Raw genomic sequence first — 21,666 nt, forward strand, 5'->3', positions numbered from 1 at the left:
AACACAGACAGTCAGAGTCACGTGGGAGCTGCCCTCTTCCAGTTCAGGGCTTCTGGCCTGAAACCCTGCAGCACACTTCCCCTGCACTCACACGTGCCCCAATGTGTTGGAACTCAAACGCTCATACGGAGCCTGTGGTTCTTCCCAATGCGCTCCCTCCTGCCCTGGCTCTCTCTCCCCAGACTCCTAGCACTACGGAGGGTCCACGCTCCTCTGTGCTGCCCTGCTCCTCTCTCCTCTCTCTTCCCCAGAATCACCTGAGGGTCCAGCCTCTCCCCTCTCGTCCAACGGCTCAAGGCCCTACTGAAGCCAGGGCAGTGGACCTCCCCCCACAGAAGCGCTGGCAGCTGTAGGCTCCAGGAAGACTGAGTCCAGGACCTCATGCGGGCCCCAAGAGGCTTCCCCAGGGCCCCCAAAGACTAGAATCAGGAAAATGGAATGCAGCAGAACAAACAAGGAAGGCTTGAAAAGTGAAGTGGAAAGAAAAAAACATCCCCATAAAATGGTCACAGAGGGAGCATTGTCCCTGGAAAGGGGCGGCTGGTGCAGTGGTGCTGGGGCAGGATGAGCCTCACCAATGCTGCTTTGTGCTGAGCTTTGGGAGAGCAGAGGCCCCGTGGGAAGCAGGTACCTATGCTCCTCTTCCCCCTTCAGCCCCAGTCACGCCTCTAAGTCAAACAGGCTCCCCTGGGTGGTTTTACAAAGTTTGATAAGAAGGACTCAGTGAGGTCAGCCATCAAATCCCACCAGCCTGGGATGGAACCTCAGGGCTCCCCAGAGGTGGCCTGTCTTGTCTGCCCCCTCCAGGTGAGGGCACAGCTTTGGGGGCCCGCATTCTCTCTCAGAACTTTCTGCTTAGTTGTAGTCTGTTACACATGGAAAGTCCAGATTCTGCTGAACCATCACGGTCCCTCCAGGGCCAGCCCCCTGCATCTTCCCAAACGGGCACACTCTGAGAGGGCAGCTGGAAACACACGCACCACAGGGTAGCCCCGCCAGGCTCAGAAGGAACGGGAGGGGGAGAGAAGGGAACTCAGCTGGTGGTGACCGGGAGAGAGTTGGCTCAGTGGGCAAAAGACTGGTAGTGCTGGGCAGGGGCCAAACCAGCAAGTAGGCCCTGTGGCCAAAGGCGCCCTGCCTGGCAATGTCCACTCATCCCATATTTGTCAGATATGCATGTGTGAATGCCTAGTCTTATCCATGCCTTCCAGAGAGCTCTCTGCTCATCGTCTCATTCAGGAAAGGCAAAATATACTGCTGAGGCCCAGGTGCCAGGTGAGCAGCATGTGACTCAGGCCCCAATGCAAAGTTCAGCCCACATACACCCTACAGTCTGGTTGTGGCCAGTGAGACTGAGAGCTCAATGCCATGGCTGGTCCCAAAATTGCCAAAGAAGTCAGCCACCAATGCTAACCCCCTGCCCACCTGAGCTGGTAGCTGCTGGCCCCCACAGCACACCTGAAGATCTCTAAGCCTCCCCTGCCAGGAGTGGCAACAGAACGCTGCAGGAAGTGTGTGAGAGTCGTCAGCTCTTGCAAATTCAGGGTATTTTTATCATCACCAAATTTTCTGACTTTGTTAGGACGACAAGCAGCTCCAGGCCTTCTGCCACAGGAGGTGACTCTGATGTTGTAGATGGCAGGTTGCAAACTTCTCCTTAAAGTCCCACCAAACAGGGCCCAGGAACCTGGACAACCATTTACCTCCACAGACACAAGCCCTGGAGCGCCAAGGAAACGGCACAGAGTCTGGCTGCAGGGGGAGGCAGAGCAGCCGGCAGTCACCTGAGCAGGCTCTGGAGTTAGGGTCTCAGCACCACATGCCTTTAGACACGTGGCTTAACCACTCGGTGCTTTGGCTTCCTTCTCCATAAAATGGGCACAATGATGTCTCTCCTGCAGGGCTGGTGAGAGGCAATGCCCTTAAAGCACTGAGCCCTCGTGGGCACTCAAAATCTGCTCCCATTTTGTCACCTCTCCAGACAATGGGAAAGACAATATTAGGCATAGCAGGACCCCATCTGATATTTTTCCTGTTACAGCCCAGTGAACAGCCAAGGGAGACCTTTGCCCCCAAACTAAACAAACAAGAGGCGTTATGAAGGCGAAAGGAGGCCTCTGCCTCTGTACACATCCACCTCAATGCAGAAGCAGACTCAGGACTACCTGACAGGTGTCAGAGGAGGGGAGAAGGTAGAAAGACAATGGGCATGCAGAAGGGAGAAGGGAAATATGAGTCGTTTCTCCAATAAGCGGTGACCTGGAGTCTTTCCTTCTCCCCAGCGACTGTCCACAGCCCTGCAGGAGCCAGGGCCTGAGAAAGACCCCAGGATGCCGCCTTGTACGCACTGGGCCTGAACTGGTGAGCACAACCCACCGGCTTAACCTCACACCCTGCACGCTGTGCGGCTGGGCCACAGCCACGCGACTTCAGCGTGGAGGGAAGCCGGCGGGTCATTCTGTGTACCGCGGTGGCCTCCTGCCCTTCAGGACACCGCCTGAGCTGAAAGACAGAGCTCACCCCCGAGTCTCAGGTGGCCGGGCTTATCAGGTACTGGCACCTCTGCGTTTTGGGTTTCCTAGCAGAGCTCTCCTCACCCTCCCCACCCCTCCCCAAAGCCCCAGCTTCCCTCCTCAGGACTCCAGCAGGGCTGCAGGGAGTGGTCACTGAGGAGCAGACCCAAGGTGGTTTCTACCTTCCCAGCAGCAGGTGACTCAGATGCCTGGCCCCTTCCCAGGCCCACCTCGCAGAGTCGGAGAAGGAAGGGCCCCCAGGCTGCGCTCCGGGTTAGGCTGGGAGGTCGACTCCAGCTGACAAATCCCCAAAGAGAGGGGTGGGAAGAGAAAGGGATCAGCCATAAAAGCGAAAAGCTGGAGCCTTGGAGGGGGAAGTCCCGAAAAGCTGCTAGGAAAGCTGGAGAGGCGCGGCGCTGGAAGAGGGGCGCGGGGTGTGCGCGGCCCAGGGACGGACCTTCTCCTCCCACCCACCCGGTCACCCCTGCTCCGGAGTCGGGTCTGCGGAGGCCGGAGGGCCGCACCCCGGAACCGGACACTAGACATGGCACCCTGACGTAGACCCCAGGTCCTGCACGCCCCGGGAAAGGCGGAGGGCGACATTCCCCCCTCCCAACGCTTCTTCCCCTTTACCTGCGGCGGCGTCGCTGCAGCCCGGCGCGGCCCGGGGAGGTTGTCTGGCTCCACCTGGCCGGGCGGGGCGGTGTCCTGACTACTTAAAAGTTACAAAGTGAAACTCCGGCGCTCGTGCACATGCGCAGACCCGCATCCACTGCTTGCTCAATTTGCAGCTTCGGCGGGGCCGGCGTCCGCGCTGCCGCCGGCTCCCGGGCTCTGGACCGTACGCCCCTCGGCGATCCTCCGCCCTGGCCTGGCCCCGGGGCGGCTGCTCAGCCCGCGCAGCTCCTCCTAAAGTTCTGCAGGCCCTGGCCGGGCCGGCTCGCGTCCTGGGACAGAGGAGGGCGCCGCCACGGCTAATTCCTCTCCCCAGCCCCCGGCGCGTCCCCCTCCCCCCGGCACCTCGGGGAGCCCCGGGCCTAGCACAGGGTGGTCGCGTCCGGGGGATGCGCGGGGAGAGCATCGGCAAACGTTCTTGATTCTCCTGTATTGCACTGAATTTCCGCGACCGGCTCTTAGGCCCGCCCGGGGGAGTGGGAGGATGGGGAGCTCGGCTGGGCTCAGCCCGCACCTCGGCTCCACGCAGTACGCGGTCACCCGGCTCCCAGGGTGAAAGGCCGCGGCTCCCCTACCGCTCTGGGCAGCCGGACAGGGAACACCCTGTGGAGGGTGGGTGGGTGCGTCCTACGTTTGGCCCCAAACGGAGGTCGCAGTATTTTCAGCGGTCCCCTGGAGCCAAAGCGGGTACTGCCAGGACCAGGCCGCCGGGGGCACCCATCTAGCTCAGCTCCCTAAGCGTGGCTTGTTTCCCCGGGCTGGGTCCCAGGGTGTTTCCTATGAGCCAGCGGCCTCCGCAACTGGACTGTAAGCTCCCCGGGGGGCGCCAGGGTGTGTCTGGGCCACACGCAGGACGGGGTTCAGTGAGGACTGCGCCCCCTGTGAAACCGAAGACCACCGTCTGCCTGCGGCACCAAACTGCCCTCTTCCGAAGGCCTCGGTTTCCGTCCGAGTCTGCAACACGAGGGGGTGGGACCGAAGCTTCCCCTCAGGTCCCTTCCCGCACTAGAAATTAGTAAATCCTGAACAGGTCTTCACTCCGCACGTGTACAGCTTTGCAGGGCCTCTGACCTGTCTTCCATTTCTGGGCTTTCTTCTTTCCTGGAAATGGTCAAAGTGTTCTCCTTCCCTCCCTCCCCACGCTTCCAGCACCAGCCTGGGGCTCTCTGGAGTGGGGTGGGGTAGGGGATGTCTCCTGCTTCTCTAACAGCTCCTTTTGTCCCATCTGGCTTCCTCCCTCTCCTCCACCCACAGCCGCTAGTTATTTCCCAGTTTGCCCTTGGCCCCTGCGCTCAGCCCGGCCCTTGTCCTTCTGCACAGGTGCCTGACCATCTCTCCTGCTCTTACCTCCGACTGCCAAGGGCCCACGCCTGACCTCCAGCAGGTTCCTGGGTGTGGCCGCCGGACTTGCCCCTGGCTTCTCAGACTGCCTCTGTCCACTCTCTGCCCCCCCATACGCCCCACCTGCGTGTCCCTATTCCTCCCCTGCCTCAGTTAATGGAGCCACCCCCTTCCTGGTCTGTGCCCTGGGCCCCAGGGGAGTGCAAAGTTCTAACCTCTACCCTGGTGGAGCCACTGACAAAGAGAAAAGTTAGGATCCTTGATTTCAGAGAGGGAAGGGATTTCTAAACTTGACTTTCAGTAGGTTATTTCAAAATCAAGAGAAGGCCAAGATAGATCAAAATGTGAGTTGAGATAACCATAGCCCCCATTATGTGTCAGGCAGTATGTAGAGTGCTTGTAAAAACACTATTTCTGGGACTTCCCTGGCGGCGCAGTGGTTAAGACGCTGTGCTCCCAATGTAGGAGGCCCGGGTTCGATCCCTGTTCAGGGAACTAGATCCCACAAGCATGCCACAACTAAGGAGCCCACTGCTGCAACTAAGACCTGGCACAACCAAATAAATAAATATTTAAAAAACAGACAAAACAAAACACTATTTCCTTAAATCTCCAGTAAAAGTACAGGAGTCAGGGATTGTTCCTATCTGATAGAGAAGAAAATGAAAATTTAGAGGATATAGAATTTATAGCTAATAAGAGCTGTGCAGCTTGGCTGGCAAGGAATCCAAGACATCCACGCCCCAGGCCCAGATCCTACATCAAATTCAGTTTAAAAGCCAGTGTAATCTTGGCATTCGAAAATCTTATGTTCACCATTTTATCATTTGCTCCCTTTATCTGCCCCCAAATCTAAAGGAGTGACCCACATTCTTGTAATATTGATGATTATTTTGATCACAGATTTTTTAAAATTTTGTATCAAGTAGAATTGAAATAAAGCCCACTCCCTGTGCCCAGAAAAGTAAAAATGTCAACAACAATGACCAAAAAAATTTCTGCCGTAATCCTAAGAGGACAGGCACCTTAGAATCAATGCATTTTGATCCTAACACCCTGTATCACTTAACTGAGACCTTGAACAAGTCTTTTTAAGCTTTTCCCTTAGTCTTCTAATCTGGTTGACCTAATCCCTATAGAACTTTCTGTTCCCTCACAATTTGCAGGATTCTGGGTAAAACATAGCAATACAGAATAAAATCTGTTTTATTTGTTTCTTGCAGAATGCCCTTATTATCTGAGTTGGGAATGCACAGCCCATACTTGACCCTAGGGTTTAAGCCCAGAGTGGCAGCTGCATCTCCCACCTATACCACAGAGCTCAGCCCAGATCCAGTGACAGGTCAAGGAAACAATGACAAATTGGGGTTTCTCCTCTTAGGTTACAAAATCTACACAGATAAGTGCTTAGGATACAGTGCAGTGAATAATGTCAAGAAAAGAGTAGACTGGGCAGGGGTTACCCAGTGGCCAGGGAGTCTTGTTCCTGGGAAACAAAAATCAGAAGGTGAGCTGACTGGTCAGAAGAACTCAGGAGACAGCACAGAGCATGTGCCATCCACGGTTCAGTAATCCCCATCTCTCCTGGTGCCCTGGAACACTTCTGACACACACATAAGCCAAGTCCCTCAATGCCTACACCCTGTGCCTACGGCTCCAGCTTCCTTGGTACAGGCACCCCGTCCCAGGCACAGCTGCACTTCTGAACCCTCATGTTGGGCAAGCTGACCACCTGGGTCCTGGGCTTGCCTCCCTCCGGGATGCTGACAATCATGGGCAGCGAGGTCGTCTCTGAGGCGATGCACTGTCTCGGCCCCAGAAATGGCCACTTGAAGGTCAGGGGCTCTGGAGGCTGCTGGCAGGTGCCCACACACTCATAGGCCAGGAAGCCTGGGGGCTCCAGGACCCAGTTCTCAGCCCACTTCATCCCCTGCAGGTCAATGTACACCTCCTGGCGGCAGCAGCGGGTGCCCTCGGTCACTGGTGCCTTAGGATCACAGTTTCCCTGAGCTCTGTGGGGGGCAAGGAGAGGCAGAGTCAGAGGTCAGCTGGGAGGGCAGAGGTCAGGGGGCTCAGGGCAGGGCTTAGTGGGGCATCTGGAGGGAGATTTATGGTCCATCTCTTGTTATGTTCAAAATGCTGGATATCTGTGATAAGGATGGATAACTAGAAATAACCCCCAAATAAATAATTAGACCTGATATTACTCCTAAGAGCGTTAGGAGAAATTTTATATATTCATCCATTCCCATAGCACCCTGTAAAGTTGCCCATTTCAGAATAAGTTTAATTCTGCCATTTGCCTCATTATTCGGTTTCACCCATTTGACCCACAGCACCTACCCGTAATCCCTGAGGTCCAGGGTGTGCAGCTCCAGCTGGGGCTCCCGCTGCCCGGCGCCCGACGGCCCCTGCGAGGTGAAGCGGACCAGCCTGTGGGCGCTGGAGGCCAGCGGGCCCAGATGCTCCCGCTGCACCGTCACCTGCAACAGCAGCGGCTGCCGGGGCCGGCGCAGCTGCTGCCAGAAGTTCACGGCATCCGTCACGTCCAAGGCCTTCCAGCCGCTCTCATGGACGGACACCAGCCTGCGACACCACACGGAGACACAGGCCCGCGCTAAGGGGTGGGGACTGGGACGGCTGGGGTGGCCCCGGGGCGGGGGGGGATCCTCTCCCACCCCTCCCCCCTTCCCCCTCCCCCCTCCCCCTCCCCCCCCAAGGGGCCCGGCCGGGACCGCGCCGCCCCTCCTCCCCCAGGCCACCCCTCCTCCCGCGCCGGGCCCAGCCCCCCTCCTCATCCCCGCCCCGCACCCCAGCCGCCACCTCCCCACCTGGAGTCGATGAGGGAGGTGCGGTTGGAACCGTCGTCGCGGATGTGCAGCCACTGGACGGTGACCTGGGCGAGGTCGCTGCGCGGGAAGAGCCGCTCGTGGCTGCGGAGCGCGGCCTTGGGGACCGGCTCCTGGAAGAGGCGCAGCACGGCCTGCACCAGCTCGCTGTGGGGCGGCAGCCGCTGCTCCATGTCGAACACCAGCAGGTGCGAGGAGACCTCGGACACCAGGAACCTGCCGGCCACCTCTGGGGACACGAGCGGGATCAGCGGGGCCCCTCCGGGCACCAGGGGAGCTCTGAGGGCGGCAGGGCCCAGGGCCAGTGAACAGGGTTTCCCCAGTAATCCCTAGGGAGAGATTGGGGGCTGGGAAACTGATGGGCCAGGCCAGAAAGAGAGCACCTCCACTCCTAGAAAAACTGCTAGGGCCAAGCAGACTCTCCCCCATCATCTGAGGCTGGGGCTCGTTTACTAGTGGCATCTGCCCTCACCTGGTAGGGGCAGCTTTGAGACGCTCTGCAAGGACTGGGGCTTCCAGTGAGGGCTACAAACCCACAGCCTTCTTTAGGCAAAGGGGCAGGAGGGGGAATGGAGGGCGGGAGGCAGAAGACCCAGCTAGTGAAAATCTATGGTCACCAGCTGAAACTGGCTTTTCCTAAGAGCCAGAGGAAGAGCCCTGAATTTACTTTCATTTCCCTGCTCATGCCCAGTGAAATGTCCCCCAAAGGAGGAAGAGGAGCCAGGGGCCTGTAAACAACTTTTGTGGGACTACTGAGCCCTGAGGGAAACGGTGAGGATGGGTACAGCAGCCTCTTCAGAGGCACCAGCGACATGTCCCCAACAGCTGAGGCTCCGGGTGGGCAGCATGGTCACCGGACCAGCCAGCCACGTGGCCACAAGCGGTCACCCCTGCTGAGGTGTCCAGGACCGGTCTCCTCATCTCCCCAGACACCTGGCCTCGTCTATCTCTGGGCACTGAGGAGGTGAGCCCCAGCCCCAGGGAGGTGACAGGCTGCAACACGATTCAGACCTGGTACCTCCCATCTCATATAACGCCCACAACTCTGGGAAGTAGTCAGAGCTACTTTAATCTCATTTCCAGAAACGCAAATAGGCTAGAGTTGTTCGGTGACTTGTCCAAAGTAAAACAAATATCAGAACTGAGAACTGAACTCAGAGGTCCTTTCTCTCTGAGGCAACAGTCTCTGCTGAGGCCAGCCTTTTTGTCCACCAGCACAAAGTCCCCTTGACAGCCTGTCTTCTCTTCTCTATTCTCCCCTCTTTCCACTTTGCTTCCCTACCCCATGATATCTGTTCTTGCCTTGGCCTTGGCAGCGGGTCCAGCCTGGCCCAGCTCCTCCTGGCCCCGAGGGGTGGGGCCCTCAGTGTAGACAGAGACCAGGGGCCCGGGCCCAGCCTTCCTCACAGTCCGTGGTCCCTCCCCATCGCCCTGTGGACCCTGCGCCCCCAGACCGCCTCCCCAGAGCAGGCCCTCCCCCCACCCCCCCGCGAGGACCAGGCTGCAGCAGGGAGGGAGGGCCTCACCTCGGAAGTTCTGGCTGAACCTCTTCCCCCGGGAGCGGGCCCCATGGCTGCGCTGCAGCAGGGCCACGTACTGGGCCCTCACGTGGGCGGGGATGACCAGCCTCTCCACATCGGCCTCGTCCAGGACGGGAGCCTCGCTGAGGCGCAGCTGCCGCAGCAGGCTGCCCAGGACCCGCTCCTCGGTCAGGGCCGCCCCGGGGCCGGCCAGGGGCAGCGCCCAGAGCGCCCAGCAGAGCCAGAGGGGCCGCATGGTGCTGCTTGGGAGAGGGAGGGGCAGAGAGGACGTGTCCCCGGAGGAGGCTCCGGGAGGGTCCCAGCTGGGTGTGCTGAGGGCCAGGCTGGGCCAGCTTTATAGCCAGGCCTGGGCTGGGCCTGGGGGGTGGGAGGGAGGGAGCCCGGGAGGGAGGGAGGTCACACCCCTCGGACCTCCTGGGAGTTCAGCGGCCAGACAGGTCCCTGAGCCCCGAGGAGGGGGCTGTCTGGACTGTGGACAGATGGCTCTTGTTGTGGGTCAGAAGCCTCTACCTTGGCTTGGGGTCCCTGACCAGTTAAATTTAAAAGCTTGTTTCCTGAAGAAGAGGCAGGGATCTCATTCTGTGCTAGATCCCCTGTCCCCCAAGTCAGAGCAAACTCCCGTCCCTGGAGTGTGGACGTAGAGTCCTGTACCTTGCTGCAGCTAAACTGCCAATTCAACACCAGGGCTCTCTGCCTAAGGACCGATCCTGCCTGCCGGAATGAGCGTCTGAGCCTGGGGCTCAGAGGGCTCCTGGGAGCTGTTGAGCTCCTGGGCTGTCCACGGTTGGAAAACCCATTATTTTCCCCGGTGTTCTTGTGGGGGGGGGGGTCTTCCTAGGCAAGGGAGCCTGAGATAATTTAGTTCCAATGGGGTTTTGTCCAATAAGGAACCCCATCCTCTCCCTCTTCCTGGCTGTTCATGGATTCAGAGGTCAGAGTCGAAAAGACAATCCAGGCCATCCCCTCCTCCAGTTTTTGAGCCAAGAAAACCAAGGCTCAGAGAGGCAAAACATCCCCAGGCTCACAACCGTTCATGATGGACGCCTGCGTAAAGTCAGGTCTTCTCAGCCCCCTGAAGCTAGCCAAGTGGACCCAGTCCAGGTGATCAGGGCTGGGCAGGGGCGGGGGGCATGTCCCCCAATTTCCTGAGACTTCCCCACGTGAACGTGGATTTGCCTGGTTGAAGAGTTTCACTGGGGAAATAAAACAGTTGGGCAATCAGCCAGGGATCGGGCTGCCAGATGAAATACCCAACACAATTTGGGATGTACTTTAACAAATTATTTGTTGTTTATCTGAAATTGAAATTTCACCTTTCACCGGGAGTCCTATATTTTCAGTTGCTAAATCTGGCAACCTTGGCCAGAGGCCAAAAGAAGAAATCGAATGTGGATTGGGAGACTTTTGACAATGGGCTGATTAGCGAGCGGGCGGGAGGGCAGCCCCCATCCTTTGTCATGCAGAAGAAGGAGCCAGGCCTCCCCCACTTCCACCCCAACCTGTGTCTGGCCTAACACCCTGCCAGGTCAGGTCGGCTGGAGATGGTTAAGTGGCCCCTGAGCCAGATCTTCCGTCTTGAAGGGAGGAGAGAAGCCAAGGGAACAGGGCGTCACTACCCCTGATATGGGCCAATCTGGACCTGGCCCACAGCCGAGGGTACCCCGGAGGGCAGTGGGCCGGCCGTCTTGGGGTGTGGGCAGCAGACCTGGCCCCCAGAGGGTCCAGGAGAGATGGATCATAGGGACTGAGGCAGGAGGGCAGGTGAGGAGCGGGGCCAGGTGCCCACTACCACCCTCCTGCCCCTAATAGGCTGGGATTTTACCCCAGCCAGAGTCCAGACTGCCAGCTGAGGGCCGTGGGAAAATGTGAGGTCAGAGGTCATCCTGCGGACTCTGCGGATGGGGACAAACTGGACCAGAGCCTGGGCTTGGAACCAAAGTGAGCTGTGAGGTTGGTGAAGACTGGAGGCCAGGAGCCAGTTCACCTCTGGATTAGAGCATCTGGGGGTCTTTGGGGGGATAGAGGCTCCTGTCCCCTTCCTGATCAGGGCAGGCACTGCTGCGGTGCTCCCGAAATTCCCAGAGGCCCAGCCCTGCACCCATTATCCTCCCCGACCCCAGACCTGGGGGCCCATGTGGCTCCTTGGGGTCTCCAGACACGCCTCTGGGTGGGCAGTGGGCCCTCCCTGTCCTCCCACAGCAACTTGGCCTCTGCTTTAGCAGGGCCAACCCTTCCCTGGGGCTCCCTGGGCTGAGAAGGGTGGGGAAGAGGAGAGGACTACGGACCCATGTTTCTGTTTATCCACACCTTTCTGGCAAGGATGAGCCCTGGGTTCAGTCCTTGCTGTGCCACTAATCGGCTGTGTGGCCTTAGATGGGTTTTCTATCCCCTTCAATGTAAGTCTCCTCCTACAAAATGGGGATAATGTACTTCTTTTTGCAAAGAACTTGTCAGTATTAGTGGGGATGTCAGCAAAGTGCCTCTCACAAACCACCCCCCACACACACACAATAGGTGCTCAATAAATGGTAGGGGTCTTTCAACTGATACTAACTTACCATGTTTAACTTTTTAAATTTTTAAGTTAACAATGTTTCTTAATTATTTTCTAGTTAATACACATAGTACAAGAGTCAAAAGGTGCAAAAGGTGTTCATGAAAAATATCTGCCTCGGGAGTTCCCTGGTGGTCCAGTGGGTAAGATTCCACGCTCCCAATGCAGAGGGCCCAGGTTTGAGCCCCGGTCCGGGAACTAGATCCTGCATGCATGCCACAACTAAGAGTTACCATGCCACAACTAAGAAGTCCACATGCTGTAACTAAAAGATCTCACATGCTGCAACTAAGACCCGGTGCAGCCTAAATAAATAAATAAATATTTTTTTTAAAAAGTCAGCCTCCCTGCCTTTGCTGCTCATCTCCCACTTCTCCCCAGAGACAGTCTGCTTACAAAGAAACTCAGATATTTTTCCCACCATACGAATCTTACTACCCCCTTTTCAAAATTATAATTTTATGCTGTAAATGGTACAGTAAAAAGTCTCTCCCATCCCTGGCCCCAGTCTCTCTATCCACCACCACCCCCCCACCCCAGAGGCACCAGTGTTGTTAGTTCAATTGATTCAAAGGGGTTTATTGTTCTCTCTGACATGTTGCCTCTTTGAAATCAGAATTTGTCTCATAATCACTGACAGCCAGGTGGCAGTTGGGACACTGTTGTGCAACAACCTTCTGATGACATTTGGTGTCTCAGACTGCTCTGGCGGCCATAACAAAATGTTAGTGGGGAGAGGGGAGGGGCCGGTCTTAAACAGCAGAAATTTATTTCCTCACAGTGTGGAGGCTGGAAGTCCAAGATCAAGGTGCCAGCAAATTTGGTTTCTTCTAAGGCCTCTCTCCTTGGCTTGCAGACGGCCACCTTCTTGCTGTGTCCTCACATGGTCTTTCCTCTGTGCACACACATCCCTGGTGTCTCTCCATGTGCCTAAATTTCCTCGTCTTAGGACACAAGTCAGATTGGTTTAGAGCCCACCCTAAGGGCCTCATTTAATTTAATCACCCCTTAAAGCCCCCTGCACCACCATCTCCAACTACAGTCACACTCTGAGGTACTGGGAGTTAGGACTTCAACATATGAATTTGTGACACAGTTCAGCCCTGGTCAGATGAAGGAAGCTCCAGCATCAAAAGCTCTTAGGTTTGAGGAAATACCATAATTTCTTAGGTATCCTTCAGAGATATTCTATGCAAATATATGCAGATACATTTCTTTCTTTCCTTTTTTAACTCAAAGATTAGCATACTACACATATTTCCTACAGTTTTCTTCTTTCACTTAACAATATGCCGTGTAGAATCTTCTATATAGTACTGCCACATTCTTTTATTTTATTTTACCGTTACATAAATTTTTTATATAGATGTACCATAATTTATATAACCAGAATCTTCTGAGTGAATATTCAAATTCCATTTCAATCCTTTGCTATTACAAATAATGTTGGAATAAATCACCTAGTATAAATGACACTTTATACATATAAGAATGTATCTTTTGGATAAATGTCTACAAGTTGATACACTGGGTTACAGTGTATGTGTAGTTTTCATTTTGATAGTTAAATCAGTTACTGATGGTTTATATTTTGTATAGTAGTTTATAGTAGTAGTTTATATTTTTTTGTTTTTGAAAATGGGATCTTTTATTCCACAGCACTGCCAATTATTGTTTGTATCATTGAAGAATATTGATTTCTGTGTACCAATTTTGAACCCAGCCTCCATACTGAAGAGTCTTATCATTTGTAGTAGTTCACAGTTGATTCTCTTGCATTGTCTAGGTACAAAATCTTTTTTTTTAAATTAATTTTTATTGGAGCATAGTTGCTTTACAATGTTGTGTTAGTTTCTGCTGTGCAGCAAAGTGAATCAGTTATACGTATATATATATATATATATATATATATATATATATATATATATATATATATATATATATATATATATATATCTCCACTCTTTTTTAGATTTCCTTCCCATTTAGGTCACCACAGAGCATTGAGTGGAATTCCCTGTGCTATACAGTAGGTTCTCATTAGTTATCTGTTTTATACATAGTGGTGTATACATGTCAATCCCAATTTCCCAATTCATCCCACCCCACCCACCTTGGTAACCATAAGTTTGTTCTCTGCATCTGTGACTCTATTTCTGCTTTGCAAATAAGTTCATCTGTACCATTTTTCTAGATTCCACACATAAGCAGTATTATTCGATATTTGTTTTCCTCTTTCTGACTTACTTCACTCTGTGTGACCATCTCTAGGTCCATCCACGTTTCTGCAAATGGCACTATTTCATTCCTTTTTATGGGTGAGTAATATTCCATTGTATATATGTTCTAGTACTTTTTTTTTTTTTTTTTGTCCACGCTGCCCACAGCATGTGGGAGCTTAGTTCCCCAACCAGGGATCCAACCCACACTCCCTGCATTGGAAGCTCAGAGTCTTAACCACTGGACCGCCAGGGAAGTCCCTAGGTACAAAATCTCAATGTTCGCTCATAACGATAATTGAATTCTTCTTTTTAAAAATGTATTCCTTTGATAAATGCAAATCAAAACTACAATGAGGTATCACCTCACACCAGTCAGAATGGCCATCATCAAAAAAATCTACAAATAATAGATGCTGGAGAGGGTGTGGAGAAAAGGGAACCCTCTTGCACTGCTGGTGGGAATGTAAATTGATACAGCCACTATGGAGAACAGCATGGAGGTAACTTAAAAAACTAAAAATAGAACTACCATATGACCCACCAATCCCACTACTGGGCATAGACCCTGAGAAAACCATAATTCAAAAAGAGTCATGTACCACAATGTTCACTGCAGCTCTATTTACAATAGCCAGGACATGGAAGCAACTGAAGTGTCCATCAACAGATGAATGGATAAAGAAGATGTGGCACATATATACAATGGAATATTACTCAGCCATAAAAAGAAACGAAACTGAGTTATTTGTAGTGAGGTGGATGGACCTAGAGTCTCTCATACAGAGTGAAGTAAGTCAGAACGAGAAAAACAAATACTGTATGCTAACACATATATATGGAATCTAGAAAAAAAATGGTTCTGATGAAACTAGGGGCAGGACAGGAATAAAGACGCAGATGTAGAGAATGGACTTGAGGACACAGGGAGGGGGAAGGGTAAGCTGGGACGAAGTGAGAGAGTGGCATGGACATATATACACTACCAAATGTAAAATAGATAGCTAGTGGGAAGCAGCTGCATGGCACAGGGAGATCAGCTCGGTGCTTTGCTACCACCTAGAGGGGTGGGATAAGGACAGTGGGAGGGAGACGCAAGAGGGAGGAGGTATGGGGATATACATATGCATATAGCTGATTCAGTTTGTTATACGGCAGAAACTAACACAACACTGTAAAGCAATTATACTCCAATAAAGCTGTTAAAAAAATGTATTCCTCTGGTTTCTTTTTATTGTCTTATTTCATTAGCTAGTATCTTCAGAACAATGCTAAATAAAATTGATGATAATAAATATCATTGTCCCTTGTTTTAACAGGACTACTTTACTATTTCCCCATTAAGTATGAGCTTTACAGTTGAGATAAACACATTTTATCATATTAAGGAAGTATCCATAGTAGGAGTTTTTAAAAATCAAGAATGGATCTTGCGGAAGATTGGTGAAGATCTGGAGAAGCAAGAACTCTCCTATGTTGCTGGTGAGAGTGTAAAGTTCTACAACCACACTGGAGAATTCTTTCCCAGTATTTACTACAGTTCAAGATAGCACATTACCCAAAGACCTAGAAATTCCACTCAGTTGGACAGAAATGCATGTGTATGGGTAATTATAACAGCATTGCTTATAAGAGCCCAAACTGAAGCAACCCACCAAAAATATCCATCAACAGTGTAATGGATAAATAAAATGTAGTATAGTCCTGTAATGGAATATCCTGCAGCAAAGAAAATGAACCAAACTATATACAATATTGGTGATGATCACAAACAGAAAACTGAGCAGAAGACGCCAGACCCGAAACACATATGATTCCATTTATTTAAATTCAAACCAAGCAATACCATAGTGTTTAGAGATGTATTCCTTTGCTTTCTTAGGAAAGAGAAAAATAGTTATTTGCTAATAATGATAATTTTGCTCCTTGTTTCTAATATTTACCTCTGATTTCTCTCTACAGTCACTCACTTGAGTATTTGCAGTCATTGTGTACAAACTTTTTAGGAAATACCTTCAGGCTAGCAGTGATTTTGACTTATCAATTTCCTTCTTCATACTTTATACTATAATTCTATGATACACATACTGTACCACTGTTCTCTTACCCTCTATCCACCAGTGACCTGAAGAGAAGAGAGGAGTCAGCCCTATGAAAGCCCTGAACCCCATACCCATCTTCTGTCCATGGTCTACTAAGAGCCAAGCTGTCAGCAGTTGTGGTGGGGCCCCATTCCTCGTACACCACCGTCCTCCTGGGGCCTGGCTGAGGACAGGCCTGGCTCCTGGACGGTGAGTGACACTGGTTCTGCCCTGGTGGAGAGGCTTTATCCTAAGCTCTCCCTCTGAGCCCCCAGACACAGAGGGTTTTACCCTGGTACTTGGGAAGAGGGGTGGTGAGCGCCCTTCACATGGCACCCAAGACCTTCTGAAAACCCCAGGCTGCCCTCCCTCTTCGCTCCACTTCTCCAATATACTCCCGCAATTCCCCATGGAAAGCAAGCTCTTGAAGGAACAACCTTGAATTGTTCACTGTTAGATCCCCAGGACCTAGCATGGTGGCAGGCAGCAGTAGGGGCTCCATCAATATTGAGTGAAAACATGTCCTGCCCTCTCCTGCCTCCAAACATTTGCTACCATTCTCTGTGAGTCATGTTACCATGGACTGTGTGAGTCATCTGGGCCTGCAATTTAAAAACTGTACATCTTCCAACTGAAATCTCACTGTCCTGCATGGAGCAGGACATGCTTCTACCAGGGGACACATCAATGGTTCCACTGAATCCTCAGATGTGACATCTACCTGGCCATTTTAGGCTCCTTATCACTGAACCACCAGGTCAAAAAAGGAGCTACTCCCCTGGCTGGCATGACTGATCCCGACTACCAAGGGGAATAGGGGACTGTCACACAGTGAAGGCAAAGAAGACTATGTCTGAGGGCTTCCCTGGTGGCACAGTGGTTGAGAATCTGCCTGCCAATGCAGGGGACATGGGTTCGATCCCTGGTCCAGGAAGATCCCACATGCCACGGAGCAACTAAGCCCCTGTGCCCCAACTACTGAGCCTGCGCATCTGGAGCCTGCGCGCCACAACAAAGAGTAGCCCCCACTCACCACAACTAGAGGAAGCCCGCGTGCAGCAACAAAGACCCAACGCAGCCAAAAATAAAATAAATAAATAAATAAAATTAAAAAAAAAAAGAAATCTGACATTTAAAAAAAAAAATAAAAGAAGACTATGTCTGAGATACAGAGAATTCTCTGGGGACCCACTTGGTACTTGCTTCCCCAACAGTAGAGGTGAGTTGAAAACTACAGCAACCCCAAAAAGGCAGGTTGAAGGTTGAATGAAGGTTTGGGTCACTCCAGAACCCAAAGCAGCTGAAGTTCTGGCTGAGGCCTAGGGAGACACGGCATGAGTCGGTGAAGACGGAAACCACAGATACCGACTATGACCTGGTGACTATTGCAGGAATGAGCGTGGTGGTAGCTTTGTCTCTCTATGCTTGTTTCGTGCATGTACTGATCTGTAAAAAGTAATCATTCTCCTCTCTTCTGCTTCCCTTTTCAAAAAATTTTATACATGAGTTATTGAAGGTCCATTTTACAATTTAGTAGGAAACAGAATATTTAGTGAGACCATCACCAAATTTGAGGAGGAACTAATATAGCCCGTGATGGATGCAATAACTATTGGGATGGTGGGTCTTCTCATTTTGGAGCCGAGAGAGAATTGCTTCACAGGTAGGAAGGACAGGTGGATCCTGTCAGGGGGAAACATACCGTCGTGTTCCTGTTGTTAGGCAGTTCCCATGTGTAGAAGGGAGCACGTGGAAGCTGAGTTACAGGGGGCGGGCTGTGTGAGTCACCAGTGTATCGCCTCAGCTCTGGGTGCAACAGACGCTCTGTGATGAACAAAGGAATTTCGTTAAGCATTTCCTTGAAAGTGAGCATGATACTCAGCTTACTGAGAGAGGGTGCTGGAGGGACCCGGCTGGAAGAGGCTCTCCTGCAGCTTCCAGTGCAGGCCGAGGTCAGCGGCGTGGGAGTCCACCCGGTGGAACACTGCCCCAGCCACAGGCCCAGAACGAAGCCCCTCTGTGGCCTTGTAGCCGTGGCCTGGCGACCCCCTTTCCGCAGCCCTCTCACCAGAAGGCAGCCACGGAGGCCTGGAGGGAGAGCATCTGGCCAACAGGACCCAGGCCCTCGCTGAGTGAGATGCTGTGCCCTGACCTTGGGAGTCTCAACGGCTACAGGGCAGTGGGTGGAAGGTCACTCCAGCCGCAAGGCGGGACCCACGTCAGACTAAGCGGGTCAGGGGCACCATGGAGATGCGGTTGTGTGGGCATCCGGGCACCCATTTTCCAGGGCCAGGTCTTCCAGTAGGGCTGGGCAGGCTGGGCAGCTGGAGGGGGTGGGTGACTGTGTCACAGGGAGACGTCCAGACCCAGATTAAAGTGACGGCATCGCCTTCACTGCCTGCTGTTGCTCCCACGTGCAGGGAGCACTTGTGATCGATTATTTATTTATTTATTTATTTATTTATTTATTTATGGCTGTGTTGGGTCTTCGTTTCTGTGCGAGGGCTTTCTCTAGTTGCGGCAAGTGGGGGCCACTCTTCATCGTGGTGCGCGGGCCTCTCACTATCGCGGCCCCTCCCGTTGCGGGGCACAGGCTCCAGACGCGCAGGCTCAGTAATTGTGGCTCACGGGCCCAGTTGCTCCACGGCATGTGGGATCTTCCCGGACCAGGGCTCGAACCCGTGTCCCCTGCATTGGCAGGCAGATTCTCAACCACTGCGCTACCAGGGAAGTCCCAGACTTGTGTTGTTTTTCCCCAGCACGAAACGTGTCTCTCAAGAGTTCATCTTTTCCTTTCTTTCTTGTGGGCGTTACTGGGAGAGCTCTCACTCTACCCGGAACAAGAGTACAGAAGACCTGGGAGGCACTGGAAACGGGTATGCGTGCAGAAGAGCGATGTTTACCTACACAGAGGAGCCTCAAGACAGACATCCCTACAGGCTTGGTTTGGTTTGGTTTTGTGTGTTGGTTTATTTTTTCTTTTCAGGGCTTAAAGCTCCATCTACCGATGAACATTTTTCCGTTGGAGAAAACACCTCGAAAGTGCATGGTGAGGGTGAGCGTTTGATTCCCTCCCATCTCCCGTGTCTGTGGTCGGCCACGCCGCACACGCAGGCTTTGTCCCCAGAACAAAAGTGAGTCCACTGATGGTGGGGCTGTCGCCTGCCGTCCTCTGTCAACAGCAACAAATTCAGCTCCAACTCCTCCTCATCCCGCACCTGCAAACACGCCTCTCCGTTTTTAAAGACAAGACATTCCCGGATTCAGAAAATCACAATTGTGATTGTAATACAGGTTGTTTCCTTCCTTCCCCTCTCCCTCTCCCTCTCTTTTCTTTTCTTTTCTCCCCACCCCCCTCCACCAACCTGCCCTGAGGGAGTCATTAGCAGTATTAGTCTCTGATTTGCCCCCCAAATAAAAAACGTCGGAAAAGAAAAACACCCACGTAGACTATCCTCAAATCTTGCCCTGAGGAAGGACCTTCTAGAAGCCCCGTGTCTCCATATGCTCCTCTTCCTGCCTCTCTTTCTCTTCAGTTAATTAAGCAAATGTATATTGATGATTTTGCCTCTTCTCTGTAACCTGGGGGCAGCTGATACAAGAGGAAGCTTGAGTTCAGCGGGGCTGGAGGCCGGGCGCCAGGGGCACCCTCAATGCCATGCTTTGGCTGGTTCCACAGCCTCACCCCTGCCCCGGCTGGGCTCTCCCTTTGCCTCACTCACCTCCCACTTCTCCCTCACTCCCCCTCACACCCTTGGGAGGAAGACATTGTTGACACTGCAGGAAGGAGGCTCAGAGCAGTTAAGACCCTGGTCCAAGGTCATAGATGGTTAATGAGAGCACGGAAGGGGGCCAGTCCTGGCCAGTGACCTTGGACAAGTTCATCACCTTGCCTGCGCCTTGGTTTCCTTATCTGTGAGGTGGGAGCGTTAATAATATGTATTCCATGAGCTCACGGTGGGAGTTCAATGAGGTACAGGCCCAGAGTAAACACTCAATCCAGACCAGCTATTGTTACCTGGATGCAAAGGTGTCCTTCCTGGCCCTCCTTCCAGAAGCCAGGCCTCTCCTTGCCTCACCCAGCCGACCAGCAGACAGCTGTCAGAGGGAGGCTCAAGGATCCTCCTGAGGCCACACAGCCGCCCAGCAAGGACTGAACCCAGGACCCAGCCTCGCTGGGAAGGTGTGGATGAAGGGAAACACAGGTCCTCCTCCACCCGCCCACCCTCTTCAGCCCAGGGAGCCCTGGGGAAGGGCCGGTCCTGCTGATGCTGAGACCAAGCTGCTCTGGGAGGACAGGGAGGGCCCACTGCCCACCCTGTGGGTAGGGGTGTATCTGGAGACCCCAAAAAGCCACATGGGCCCCCATGTCTGGGGTCGGGGAGGCCGAAGGGTGCAGGGTTGTGGCAGCACAGGGCACCTGGGGCTGGGCCTTGGAGTGTCTCGGGTTCCCAGAGTGGTGTCTGCCCCCAGCTGGAAAGGGAACTGGACCACCGCTGGAGCTCCCAGATGCTGGGCTCTAATCTAGAAGGGAACCTGCTCCTGGGCTCCAGCCTTCACTGACCTGAGTCCTCTTTGGTTCTGAGCCCAGGCCCAGGTCCAGCTCATCCCCACCGATGGAGCCCATGGGATGACCTCTGACCCTCATATTTTCTCATGAGGCCTCAGCTGGCAGCTGGGACTCTAGTTGGAGTCAAATCCTGGCCTCCATGGGCAGGAGGGTGGTCATGGCTCCCACCATCCAACGCTCCCCACAGTGTTCTCAACCTCAGGCCCACGGCCAGGCCCGCAGTCAGGGGTGTTGAGCTTTCCCCCTTCCTCCCAACTCCGCTCCCACCTCCTGTCCTCTGGGACAGCAGATCTGGCTTTGGGATGAGTTCACCACCTCTGGGCCTTTTAGGACAAAGCCAGTCTGCAGAGGGCCAGACTCTCCCCCAGACCCACAGCCGGAAGCCAGGCTCCTTCCTCTGCATGACAAAGATTACCCCAGAGGGCTAATCAGTCCATTGTAAGAAGCCTCCCAATCCACACTGACCTTCTTCTGGCTGATTGCCCAATTATTTTACTTCCCCAGCAAAACTCTTGAACCCAGGTGGAATCCACATTCAGGAAAGGGGCCTGTGTTTGCAGAGGGATAATAGGTCTGGGGGATTTGCTCATTGTCTGCTTCTACTGATCCGCTTGCCAGGTCTGCACTCAGTCAGTCCCCTGTATTAATGGTGTCTCACCGTCTCTCTGACCTCAGGACAGAAGGGCCCTGGGGCTGACCTGCTATTACAAACAGCCTGAGGTCTTGGAAAGAACCTGCTGCTCTTTCTTCCGAAGTACTGTGGTCCAGTCTCCTGGCTTCCCTCGCCATCCAATCGCTGATGGCTCTAGGCTCACACCTTCAGCCTGCCCACTTCACTGGGTACCAGAACCACATATCCAGCTGCCCTTCCACCCTGACCTGTTCCCATCTCAGTAACTGGCTCCACCCTACACCCAGCTAGACCTCCAGACCTAGGTGTCATTCTTGATCCCTATCCCACATCCTTCAGAGTCAATTCCCAGGAAGCCCCGTTGGTCTCACCTGCAAAATAAATCTTGTATTTGTTCGCGACCTTCCATCACTTACCTGAGCAACTGTCACTGCCATCTCCCTGCTCCCATTCCCCACCCCCTAGTCAATAGTAATCTTAGGCAAACTTTAACCAGATGAACTCTATCCATTAAAATCCTCCAAAATTTAACTCAAAATGCATCATAGGCCTAAATATAAACCCCTAAACTATAAAACTCCTAGAAGATAACATAAAAGAAAATCTAGATGAACTTGGGTTCGGCAATGATGTTTTGGACACAACACCAAAGTCCATAAAAGAAAGAATTGATAAGCTGGACTTCATTAAAA

General features: G+C 52.8%; 1 protein-coding gene and 2 long non-coding RNA genes across 10 annotated transcripts in view; 2 read left to right on the forward strand and 1 right to left on the reverse strand.

Moving 5' to 3' along the window:
* Nucleotides 1-3,283, reverse strand: part of TMEM63A (transmembrane protein 63A) — a 31,178-nt gene extending 27,895 nt beyond the window's left edge. For 3 of the 8 annotated variants that reach the window (XM_082426603.1, XM_082426607.1, XM_082426602.1), the window contains exon 1: nt 3,147-3,283. The gene's annotated coding sequence lies outside the window, so the exon portion shown is untranslated. Of the gene's footprint in view, nt 1-2,695; nt 2,797-3,146 lie in introns of those variants that run through there. The other 5 variants (XM_082426605.1, XM_082426606.1, XM_082426608.1 and 2 more) reach the window with 5 other exon arrangements.
* On the forward strand, nt 1-7,178 carry LOC309644664. The gene is made up of 3 exons (XR_014254545.1): nt 1-2,192; nt 2,283-2,550; nt 6,866-7,178. It is a non-coding gene; the product is annotated as an uncharacterized lncRNA (long non-coding RNA).
* A 280-nt stretch (nt 7,179-7,458) lies between these two features.
* On the forward strand, nt 7,459-16,768 carry LOC309644651. The gene is made up of 3 exons (XR_014254538.1): nt 7,459-8,342; nt 10,747-10,869; nt 11,532-16,768. It is a non-coding gene; the product is annotated as an uncharacterized lncRNA (long non-coding RNA).
* The last annotated feature ends 4,898 nt before the right edge of the window (nt 16,769-21,666 follow it).

The sequence above is a fragment of the Balaenoptera physalus genome (genome assembly GCF_965194825.1).
Source record: "Balaenoptera physalus genome assembly, chromosome: 1".
Taxonomy (NCBI): Eukaryota; Metazoa; Chordata; class Mammalia; order Artiodactyla; family Balaenopteridae; genus Balaenoptera; species Balaenoptera physalus.